This window comes from Sapajus apella, unplaced genomic scaffold (assembly GCF_009761245.1).
Source record: "Sapajus apella isolate SASKATOON/1434 unplaced genomic scaffold, GSC_monkey_1.0 scaffold12, whole genome shotgun sequence".
Lineage (NCBI taxonomy): Eukaryota > Metazoa > Chordata > Mammalia > Primates > Cebidae > Sapajus > Sapajus apella.
In genome coordinates, this window is record NW_022436952.1 from 1,974,910 (window position 1) to 1,985,857 (window position 10,948).

A 10,948-nucleotide genomic window follows, 5' to 3' on the forward strand; every position below is an offset into this window, starting at 1 on the left:
GGCTCAAGCCTGTAATCCCAGCACTTTGGGAGGCCGAGGCGGGTGGAACACGAGGTCAAGAGATCGAGACCATCCTGGTCAACATGGTGAAACCCCGTCTCTACTAAAAATACAAAACATTAGCTGGACATGGTGGCGCGTGCCTGTAATCCCAGCTGCTGAGGAGGTTGCAGGAGAATTGCCTGAACCCATGAGGCGGAGGTTGCAAGGTTGCAGTGAGCCGAGATCATGCCATTGCACTCCAGCCTGGGTAACAAGAGTGAAACTCGGTCTCAAAAAAAAAAAAAAAAAAAAATTACAACCTTAAAAAAAATATAAATGTTTGAACCCAGCAGACTTACTTATTTCATGTAAAATTTAATTAAGTAAAAATCTATTTTAGGGCAGACAAGATGGCTCACACCTATAATCCTAGCACTTTGGGAAGGCCGAGGGGGAAGGATCGCTTGAGGCCAGGTGTTCGAGACCAGCCTGGCCAACATAGTGAGATCCCATCTCTTTTTACATTTTAAAAAAATCTGGTTAGGCACGGTGGCTCATGCCTTTAATCTTGGCACTTTGGAAAGCTGAGGTTAGCTGATCGCTTGAGCCCAGGGGTTCAGAAGTGGCCTGGGCAACATGGTTAACCCTCGTCTCTACAAAAATACAAAAATTAGCCAGACATGGTGTTGCGAGCCTGTAGTCCCAGCTGCTTGGGAACCTGAGGTGGGAGGATGGCTAGAGCCCAGGAGGCAGAGGTTACAGTGAGCTGAGATTGTGCCACTACACTCCAGCCTGGGTGACACAGTGAGAGACCCTGTCTCACAAATCAATCAATCAATAAATAAAAATAAAAAATCTATCTTAACTTGGATTGTGCCTTGTAATTTATTGTAGTGAAATTGCTATAACAGAATTTTATTTTAAGCCAGTTTGGGGAATACTGAAACATTTTTAAAAATCACATAGTACCTTTTAGTGTTTTTAAAACCTAAATCCATAAAGTAGTTAATGAAAATGCATGAAGTAAATAAGTATTTTTCTGTATTAAAGGTAAAACTATAAACACGTATTGCTCAATATGCCTACATAAATAAATCATTCTCTTTGACTTTTTGGTTCTTTTTTGCTTATCACCTCTTATCTCCTGTTTCCTAAAAACGTGATAATCTCATTTAATTCAAAATTAGTTTTCTGGCAGGACATGGTGGCTTATGCCTGTAATCCTAGCACTTTGGGAGAATGAGGCAGGCAGATCACTTGAGTCAGGAGTTCAGGACCAGCTTGGCCAACTTGGTTAAACTCTGTCTCTACTAAAAATACAGAAATTAGCTGGGCATGGTGGCAGGCACCTGTAATCTCAGCTATTTGGGAGGCTGAGGCAGGAGAATTGTTTGAACCCTGGAGATGGAGTTTGCAGTGAGCCTAGATCGCACCTCTCCACTTCAGCCTGGGTGACACAGTGAGACACTGTCTCAAAAAAAAAAAAAAAGAAAAAATTGTATTTTCCTTTCAGTTCATTTAAAGTTGCTGATTTTCTCTGTTATCTGTTTTACCAATAAAATATCATGACCAGTTAGGGTACTCTCTTTTTTTCTCTTATGTATCTGAGTCATTCTCACCAAACCATGAAGTATTTAAAAAATCATGTAACTTTGGGGCCTCATATTTGGCACCATATATTTTATAATATGTCATCAGTAAGTTACAAAACATAGTTTAAAAATTAATATGTAAAATGATTTATTGCTTCATTTAAAACTAGTTACATGATCATCTTCTAGTATTTTATCATTTTGAATACTTGGAGAGTATCACAAAGATAAGTCTTTTTTTCTTTTTTCAAGTCCATAAATCTTAAGGTTATTTCCATTAAAGAAACGCAAATGTATGTAAGATTGAAAAGACTTGAAAAAAAATTTCTTTTGGCTGGGCGTGGTGGCTCGTGCCTATAATCCCAGCACTTTAGGAGACCGAGGTGGGAGGATGGCTTGAGCCCAGGAGTTCAAGGCCAGCCTGGGAAACAAAGCAAGACCTCATCTCTATTAATTAAAAATAAATAAATAAATAAATAAAATTACTTATTTCAGAAGTTAGTGATATATTTTTGTCAGAAGCTCTTTACTGTGCTTTTTGTTTCTTAGCTGCTGGAGGGACCTTTGGGGTGGTGTACATGGCCAGTATGTTTCAAAATTACTTCCAAAGTGAGTAAAGAAATTTATCTCAAAATTGTATGGTAATTGGGCTACCAGTCAAGATAGAGAGTAAGTACTAAGTAAATATTTGTTGACTAGTGAATGAATGGCTGTACAATCACATAATGGTTTTTTTTTTTTTTTTTTGAGACGGTGTCGCCCAGGTTGGAGTGCAATGGTGCGATCTCAGCTCACTGCAGCCTCCTCCTCTAGGTTCAAGCTATTCTCCTGCCTCAGCTTCCCAAGTAACTGGGATTACAGGCGTGTGCCACCACGCCCAGCTAATTTTGTATTTTTAGTAGAGACAGGGTTTCACCATGTTGGTCAGGCTGGTCTCAAACTCCTGCCCTCAGGGGACCCGCCTGCCTCCGCCTCCCAAAGTGCTGGGATTACCGGTGTGAGCCACTGCATAATGGTTTTTAAAGCCGTTAGGAAACAATTTGCTCTATTAAACTATATATATCTAGTGGTTCCTAACTGGGGATCAGGACTGATAAAATCTCTTCCTGGTAAAATATACATACACATACAGTTTTGCATACATTTTAAGGAATTAATGGACTTAAGATCCCCTACTCTGAGTGACCAGCTGTCCCTGAACAAAAGTAATCGAGGTGAGGGAATATGGAGAAGAGATAACAAATAATTCAAATTTATGGTTAAAACAAACCTCTAGCCTGATCTTGTTTGGGAGCTTGTTTTTCTGGGAACTCAATAAATATCAGTCGACTTCAACATTTTTAAGGTCTGTGTCCCATCGTACAGCTCTTCCAAAGTTATAATCGTTCATATCTATTAATAGATATTTAGGTTATTTCCAGTTTTGTTTTGTTTTGTTTTGTTTTTGAGGCGGAATTTCGCTCTTGTTGCCCAGGCTGGAGTGCAATGGCACCATCTCGGCTCACTGCAACCTCTGCCTCCCAGGTTCAAGTGATTTTCCTGACCCAGCCTCCCGAGTAGCTGGGATTACAGGCATACCACCACACTTGGCTAATTTTGTATTTTTACTAGAGACGGTGTTTCTCCATGTTGGTCAGGCTTGTCTAGTTTTTTTACTTTTATAAACAACACTGCAGATTCTTAGATGGAGTAGTTTTTTTTCACATTTATGGGACCATCTTCTGTACGTTCTAGAATCATAATTGCTGAGTCATTTGCATAAATAGTGCCAATCTGCCCTCCAAAAAGACAAACCTAGTCTGCCTGCTCACCAGTAAACAGTGCATGAAGGTGATGGCGATTTCCTCACATCCTCCGTAATCGAGTATTGACAGCCGTTTCATCTTTGCCAGCCTCTCGTATTTGTTTGCATTCCTTTGATTTCTATCAAGATGAGACATTACTTTCATATGTCTATTGGCCATTTTGTTTCTTTGTGATATGCCTTTTTATTTCATTACTTTGCTTTTTGTATTACAGGTGTTTCAGTCTTCCCAAAGCTCTTTTGCCTAACATATTAGAAATGATTTTCTGCCATTTTTATTTTTTGGCTTATAAGTTTATTTAGTATTTCACATTTTTGTACAGCAAAATGTTGAACTTTTTTTTCCTTTCATATATATATATATATATATATTTTTTTTTTTTTTTTTTTTAATAGATATGGGGTGTCACCATGTTGGCCCGGCTGATCTCGAACTCCTGACCTCAGGTGATCTACCCATCTCGGCCTCCCAAAGTGTTGGGATTACAGGCGTGAGCCACCACCCGGCCAAAATGTTGAACTTTTATGTAGTCTTTTCTGGTCTAGTGATCAAGACATGCCTAGGAAAACCACCCCGATGTGAGTCCCAATTGTAATTTTCTTAGTCTGTATCACAATAAAAAGTAAAAATAAAAGATAAAATTAATTTTAACAATATATTTAATTTAATATATTAAAAACTATCATTTCAACGTGTGATTAATATAAAAATTATTATTATTTTTTTTTTTATAAAGATGGGGTTTCACCATGATGGCCAGGCTGGTCTTGAACTCCTGACCTCAGGTTATCCACCCACCTCGGCCTCCCAGCATGCTAGGATTACAGGCATGAACCACAGCGCCCGGCCAATATAAAAATTATTTATTAATGTGGTATATTTAGCCGGTTTGGCAAGCCAAGGCAGGAAGATCACTTGAGTCCAGGAGTTCGAGACCAGCCTGGGCAACATAGTGAGATTCAGTCACCAGCAAAAAAAAAAAAAAAATTAGCTGGGCATTTGTGACATGCACCTGTAGTCCCAGCCACTCAGGAGACCAAGGTAGGAGGATCACTTGAGCCCAAGAAGTTAAGGCTGCGGTGAGCCATGCCACTGCATTCCAGCCTGGGCAACAAAGTGAGACCTTGTCTCAAAAAAAAAAAAAAACCCCACAAAAACACAGATATTTTACATTCCTTTTTTTTCTTGTATAAATCCTTCAAAATCTGGTGTGTATTTTGCACTTAGAAAATCTCTCAATTTAGCCACCAAATTTTCACCAGAAATGCATGAACTGCGTTGAGATTTTATAAAACTTTTAGTTCATAAAGTTGATTCACATACTCAAGTTGTTCCAAACATACTGAAAGGTTTTCCAAGTATTAAATTGAACACCAGTTTTTAGGTTTACATTTAAGTTCATTAAAGTAACATAAAATTTGCAGTTGAGTTCCCCAATCGCAGTAGCTACATTTCAAGTGCTTAGGTAGCACATGCTGCTAGCGGCTATGGTGGTAGTGTGGTTATAGGCCTTCTAACGAAGGGAAGTGAAATATAGGCTGTCTCCTGCTTTATAACATCTGGCTTACAATCTGCAAATACAAATAGGGTCGCTTGGTGCAGCAAACCACCATGGCACATGTTTACCTATGTAACAAACCTGCACATCCTGCACATATATCCTGGGACTTAATAAAACAAAACAGGCCTAGCACAGTGGCTCATGCCTGTAATCCCAGCACTTTAGGAGGCCGAGGCAGGCGGATCACGAGGTCAAGAGATCGAGACCGTCCTGGCCCACATGATGAAACCCCATCTCTACTAAAAATACAAAAATTAGCTGGGCATGCGTGCCCATAGTCCCAGGTACTCAGGAAGCTGAGGCAGGAAAATCGCTTGAAGCCGGGAGGTGGAGGTTGCAGTGAGCTGAGATCACGCCACTGCACTCTAGCCTGGGCAACAGAGCGAGACTCGCATTTAAAAAAAAAAAAAAAAAAAAAAAAAAGAGTGTCTCTTGCCCTGTGGAAACTTTGAAGCCACTGCTCTGTAGGGAACAAAAGTGTCTCTTACCCAAAGAAACTGATACCCTTGAAGCTTCCTACCAGACCCCCACCCCCAAGACACACCCAGACATCTACAGATACACCCTCTTGTTTGAAAACTGCTGCACCCTTGCATGGCTGAAGCATTACGCATGTCTTGGAGCTCCTGCTTTCAGAGGACCTTTCATTTCTTGGGAGTAGAAAAGCCCTCTCTGGCCAGGTGCAGTGGCTCACGCCTGTGATCCCAACACTTTGGGAGGCTACGGTGGGAGGATGTAGCCCAGGAGTTTCAGGTCAGCCTGGGCAACATAGTGAGATCCCATCTCTGAAAAAAAAATCTAAACAAAAATAAACAGCCCATAATGTGGCATGTTCTGGGGTGGCATTAAAAAATAATAAATAAATAAATAAACAGCCCACCCTGTTTTAGATATACCTCAACTGTCAAGTCACTTTTAGGCAGGGTATTTTGCTGTTTTTGTTTTGTTTCAGAGTGTTGTTTTACTTCATTTTTGAAACTGAGTTTGTCTAGAAAAGAATCATATTCACCTTTTGGTCTTAGCGACTCTTCATGTTTATGAAATACATCAAGTTGATGCCTAAAATTGGAGATCGACTTACAGATGAAATTTTTCCTTTCAAAATAAATTCCCCCACCCGCCACCCCTGCCGCAGTGTTGCTATAGTCTTAGGAGACACTTAAGGGAGGGGAGTAATTATTAGTTCCCTTGAGGTGAGGTGGTAGCTTCCCTTAAACTGCCAGGTTCCCACCATGACTGGTAACTCCACCGTGTAAGGAATACTGAGCAAATGGAGCTTTGGAAGGGAGACACGTAGAGAGATCCTGGTATCTAGGTAGATGCCCACTACCTACTTAGTTTATCTTAATGGGTTTGTTTTGTTTTGTTTTTGTTTTTTGAGACAGTCTCCTTCTGTCACCCAGGCTGGAGTGCAGTGGCATGATCTTGGATCACCACACCATTCATCTCCCAGGTTCAAGAGATTCTCGTGCCTCAGCCTCCCAAATAGCTGGGATTACAGGCACATGCCACCACACCCAGCTGATGTTTGCATTTTTAGTAGAGATAGGGTTTCGGCTTCCCAAAGTGCTGGGATTATAGGCATGAGCCACCACGCCTAGCCAACCTTTTAACATTAAATAAACTATTCAATAACTTTTACTAATGGGTGGACTTCAGGGACCCCCTTTATTTTACTGTGTTGCCAAAAGTAGGTTAATTATAATGTTGAATACATCCTGATGTAGTTTACTGAATGTAAATTTTTCCTCAATAAATTTGAGGATAATTTCCATAAAGAGAAACAAATTCCTTTCTTCCAAATATACTATGACAGCCTATTTTGAAATATTTAAAATATGTCCTTAAATACGAAAATTAAAGAGCAGGCACGAAGTTGTTCTGCCCCAAGGAGTCATTCTTTTGATTTAAGATTAATTATAATTTCCTGGTTGTCTAGTGGTTAGGATTCAGCCCTTCTAAAATTCATTATATTGATTCTACAAAAGTATATTGTGTTGAATTGAGAAACACATGGGCATTTTTAAGTATTTCAAAATATTTTTGCTATACCTAGGTTTTCACTGTGATGACATTTGTTGTTTTAGTAGAATTTGACCTATATTTTATTCTGTGGGAAAAAGAAGAAAGTAAACATTGGCTAGCCACCTGCCACCCTGTACTGCTATTTGTTTGTGGTCCCATTGTGAATTTTTAACTCCATGCTCTATATTTTTAGTGCTTTTTGAAGGTTGAATCTGCAAATCATCTTTGAAAGATAAAGGATTTGATTTGATTGTGGCAAGCACGAAAGTTATCCCCTAAATAAAACTGTATGTCCTGGACCAAGGCTGGAATAGTGCCACACTGAAGTGATCTTAACTGTGGAATCCTTGATTGCACCTGATTTGTTTTGCACATACAATAGCTCCATAAAGATGATGAGCTTTCCGCAGAGATGAACAGATGTTCTGGTTTTATCAGAAATTGCTTTTGCATCACCAAGACTTTGCAAAAGCCAATAATCCCCCTGTTAGTCTGATGTTGTGGAGATGCTTTTAAAACTTCTTTCTAAATACTGGTTTGAAGGCACAGACTTTGTCATTGATCTGTAAGATTCAATTGTCAGGTAGTATCTGTTTCCCCCCAACAGAAACAAAGAGAAGATTAAAAACAAAAACTAGAAAGTATAGTAGGGGCGTAATTATTTATACTTTAAAGTATTTGGCTGGGCGCGGTGGCTGACACCTGTAATCCCAGCACTTTGGGAGGCAGAGGCGGGGGGCGGAGGCGGTCAAGATCTCTTGACTCATGAGGTCAAGACATTAAGACCATCCTGGCTATCATGGTGAAACCCTGTGTCTACTAAAAATACAAAAATTAGCAGGGTGTGGTGGCATTCGTCTTTAGTCCCAGCTACTTGGGAGGCTGAGGCAGGAGAATGGCTTGAACCTGGGAGGCGGAAGTTGCAGTAAGCTGAGATCACGCCACCGCCCTCCAGCCTGGTGACAGAGCAGGACTCCATCTCAAAAAAAAAAAAAAGTATGCAATATTACACACCATAATCTAAGTTCCATAAAGCATGTGTGTTTTGTTCATTGCCACATTCTTAGTACGTAGAACAGAGCCTGACAGGAAATAGGTACTCAGTAAGTATCTGTTAAATAAGTATAGTAGTCCTACCTTATCCCCAGGGGATGCCTGAAACCTCAGGTAATTTTGAATCCTATATGTATTGTTTTTTTTCCTATACTTATATAACTATGGTAAAGTTTAATTTATAAATTAGGCACAATAAGAGATTAAGAATATTGATAATAAAATAGAACAGTTATTACAATATACTGTGATAAAAGGTATGTGAATGTAGTCTTTTAAAATACTGCATCTTACTGTGCTGTACTGTGGGTAGCAGAAAGTATAGAAAACAGAATCTCAGATAAGGAAAGACCACTGTGTTCCCTTTTATTTTATTTTATTTTATTTTTATTTATTTTTTTTTTTTTTGAGACGGAGTCTCGCTCTTGTTACCCAGGCTGGAGTGCAATGGCGCGATCTCGGCTCACCGCAACCTCCGTCTCCCGGGTTCAGGCAATTCTCCTGCCTCAGCCTCCTGAGCAGCTGGGATTACAGGCACGCGCCACCATGCCCAGCTCATTTTTTGTATTTTTAGTAGAGACGGGGTTTCACCATGTTGACCAGGATGGTCTCGATCTCTTGACCTCGTGATCCACCCGCCTTGGCCTCCCAAAGTGCTGGGATTACAGGCTTGAGCCACCGCGCCCGGCCCTGTGTTCCCTTTTAATCTCAATATAGCAGCTGTATCCAGAGAGCTTCAACCCTCAGAAGGACTGAAAGTGTGCTGTTTACTGTGGAAGAAAGAAAAGACAGGGGCTGGGCGCGGTGGCTCATGCCTGTAATCCCAGCACTTTGGGAGCCTGAGGCAGTAGGATCCCTTGAGCCTAGGAATTAGAGACCAGCCTGGGCCATAGAGTGAGACCCTGTCTCAAAAAAAAAAAAAAAAGGCTGAGGTTGAGGCGCCAGGGGAGAAAAGAGGGGGCAGCAAATACCTTGTTTCCTTTGGATTTCAGAATTAAAGATGGAAAAAATGTGAGTTTATTAGGCAAAAACTGGCTTTTTACCCCCATTTTAAAGATTATGGATATATAGATCATAAAATTTACCATTTTTAACCTTTTTTGAGGCAGTGTCACCCAGGCTGGAGTGCAGTGTCATTATTACCTCAGCTCATTGCAACCTCTGCCTCCTGGGTTCAAGCGATTGTCCTGCCTCAGCCTCCCGAGTAGCTGGGATTACAGGTACGTGCCACTATGCCTGGCTGATTTTTGTATATTTAGTAGAGGTGGGGTTCACCATGTTGACCAGGCTGGTCTGGAATTCCTGATCTCAGGTGAACCGCCCACCTTGGCCTCCCAAAGTGCTGGGATTACAGGCGCACCAGGCCATTTTAACCATTTTAAAGTACAGTTCAGTGGCATGAAGCACATTCACATTGTTGTGCAACCATCAGCACCTGGTCCATCTCCAGAATTTTTTCATCATCCTAAACTAAAATTCTGTATTCATTAAACAGTAATGAGAAGGCCGGGTGTGGTGGCTCATGCTTATAATCCCAGCACTCTGGGAGGCTGAGGCAGGTGGATCATGAGGTCAGGAGTTCGAGACCAGCCTGGCCAACATGGTGAAACCCCGTCTCTACTAAAAATACAAAAATTAGCTGGGCATGGTGGTGGGCACCTGTAATCCCAGCAACTAGGGAGGCTGAGGCAGAAGAATCACTTGAATCTGGAAGGCGGAAGTTGCAGTGAGCCAAGATCATGCCACTGCACTCCAGCCTGGGTGACAGAGCTAGACTCTGTCTCAAAAAATTAAAAAATGAAATTTAAAAATAAATAAATAAATAAAATAAACAATAATGAGAAGAAAACTCTCCATTTACCCCTTCCCGCAGGCCCTGACAGCCACCATTCATTCTTTCTGTTTCTATGAGTTTGACTACTCGAGCCATCTCATGTAAGTGGAATCATACACTATCTGCCCCTTTGTGTTTATTTTTTTTCAACAGGATCGTTTTGCTTGGAGACTTCACAGTTTTTCTTTCCCTTGATTGTTCAGTTTTTGCTTTGTACCTAGACCTGGCCAGTGATGCATATGCAATGAGTATGCAAAGTTAATTCCACAGCTTGTTGCATACCACTAGGTGGTTATTAAAGCTTTGAAAATGTGATTCCTCATCTGTATGCCTGTCGGCTTATCTACTCCAAGTCTTGCTGATAAACCTGCACTGACAGTAATAGCAAAGATTAGTCTTTCTCCATGTTTCGTAAAACGAATTGTTCTTCTTATAGCCTGATTATGAACTGCAAAATTACAGGTACATTGTTGTAATTATTTATATAGACAATGAGACACACCCTTCACAGGGGACCTCGGCTTTGAGGGAGGTTCTGATTGTAGTGTCATTAAGAAATGACAGTTGAGAAACTCATTTCTTTTTTATTTCCTATTCTCATTACATCTTCCTTTCTCCCTACTTTTCCTTCCCTTCCCTTCCAGTTTATCCCTCCCTCCCTCTCTTTCTTACTTTTTTTTCTTTTTCATTCTTATTTTTCTGAGTAGTTGCTAAAGAGACAGCCTGATCTTAGGAGTCCAAATATAGGTGAAATAGTCATAGCTCTCTAGCAGTTCACCTGGAGGGAGCGAGAAAAAGAGAGTAAGAGAACCAAAATGAAGGGGGAAATATCCTTTTTTTTTTTTTGAGACAGAGTCTTGCTCTGTCACCAGGCTGGAGTGCAGTGACGTGATCTCAGCTCACTGCAACCTCCGCCTTCTGGATTCAAGCAATTCTCCTGCCTCAGCCTCCTGAGTAGCTGGGATTACAGGCACGCGCCACCATGCCCAGCTAATTTTTTATATTTTTAGTAGAGATGGGGTTTCACCATGTTGACCACGATGGTCTCGATCTCTTGACCTCGTGATCCACCCGCCTCGGCCTCCCAAAGTGCTGG

General features: G+C 40.9%; 1 protein-coding gene across 2 annotated transcripts in view; it reads left to right on the top strand.

The window, feature by feature from the left end:
- Positions 1-10,948, top strand: part of LOC116552776 (signal transducer and activator of transcription 5B) — an 81,892-nt gene that overhangs the window by 14,150 nt on the left and 56,794 nt on the right. The window contains exon 1 of one of the 2 annotated variants that reach the window (XM_032279626.1): positions 9,865-9,953. The exons of the other annotated variant lie outside the window; for it this stretch is intronic. The gene's annotated coding sequence lies outside the window, so the exon portion shown is untranslated. Of the gene's footprint in view, positions 1-9,864; positions 9,954-10,948 lie in introns of those variants that run through there. 2 annotated transcript variants of the gene reach the window in all.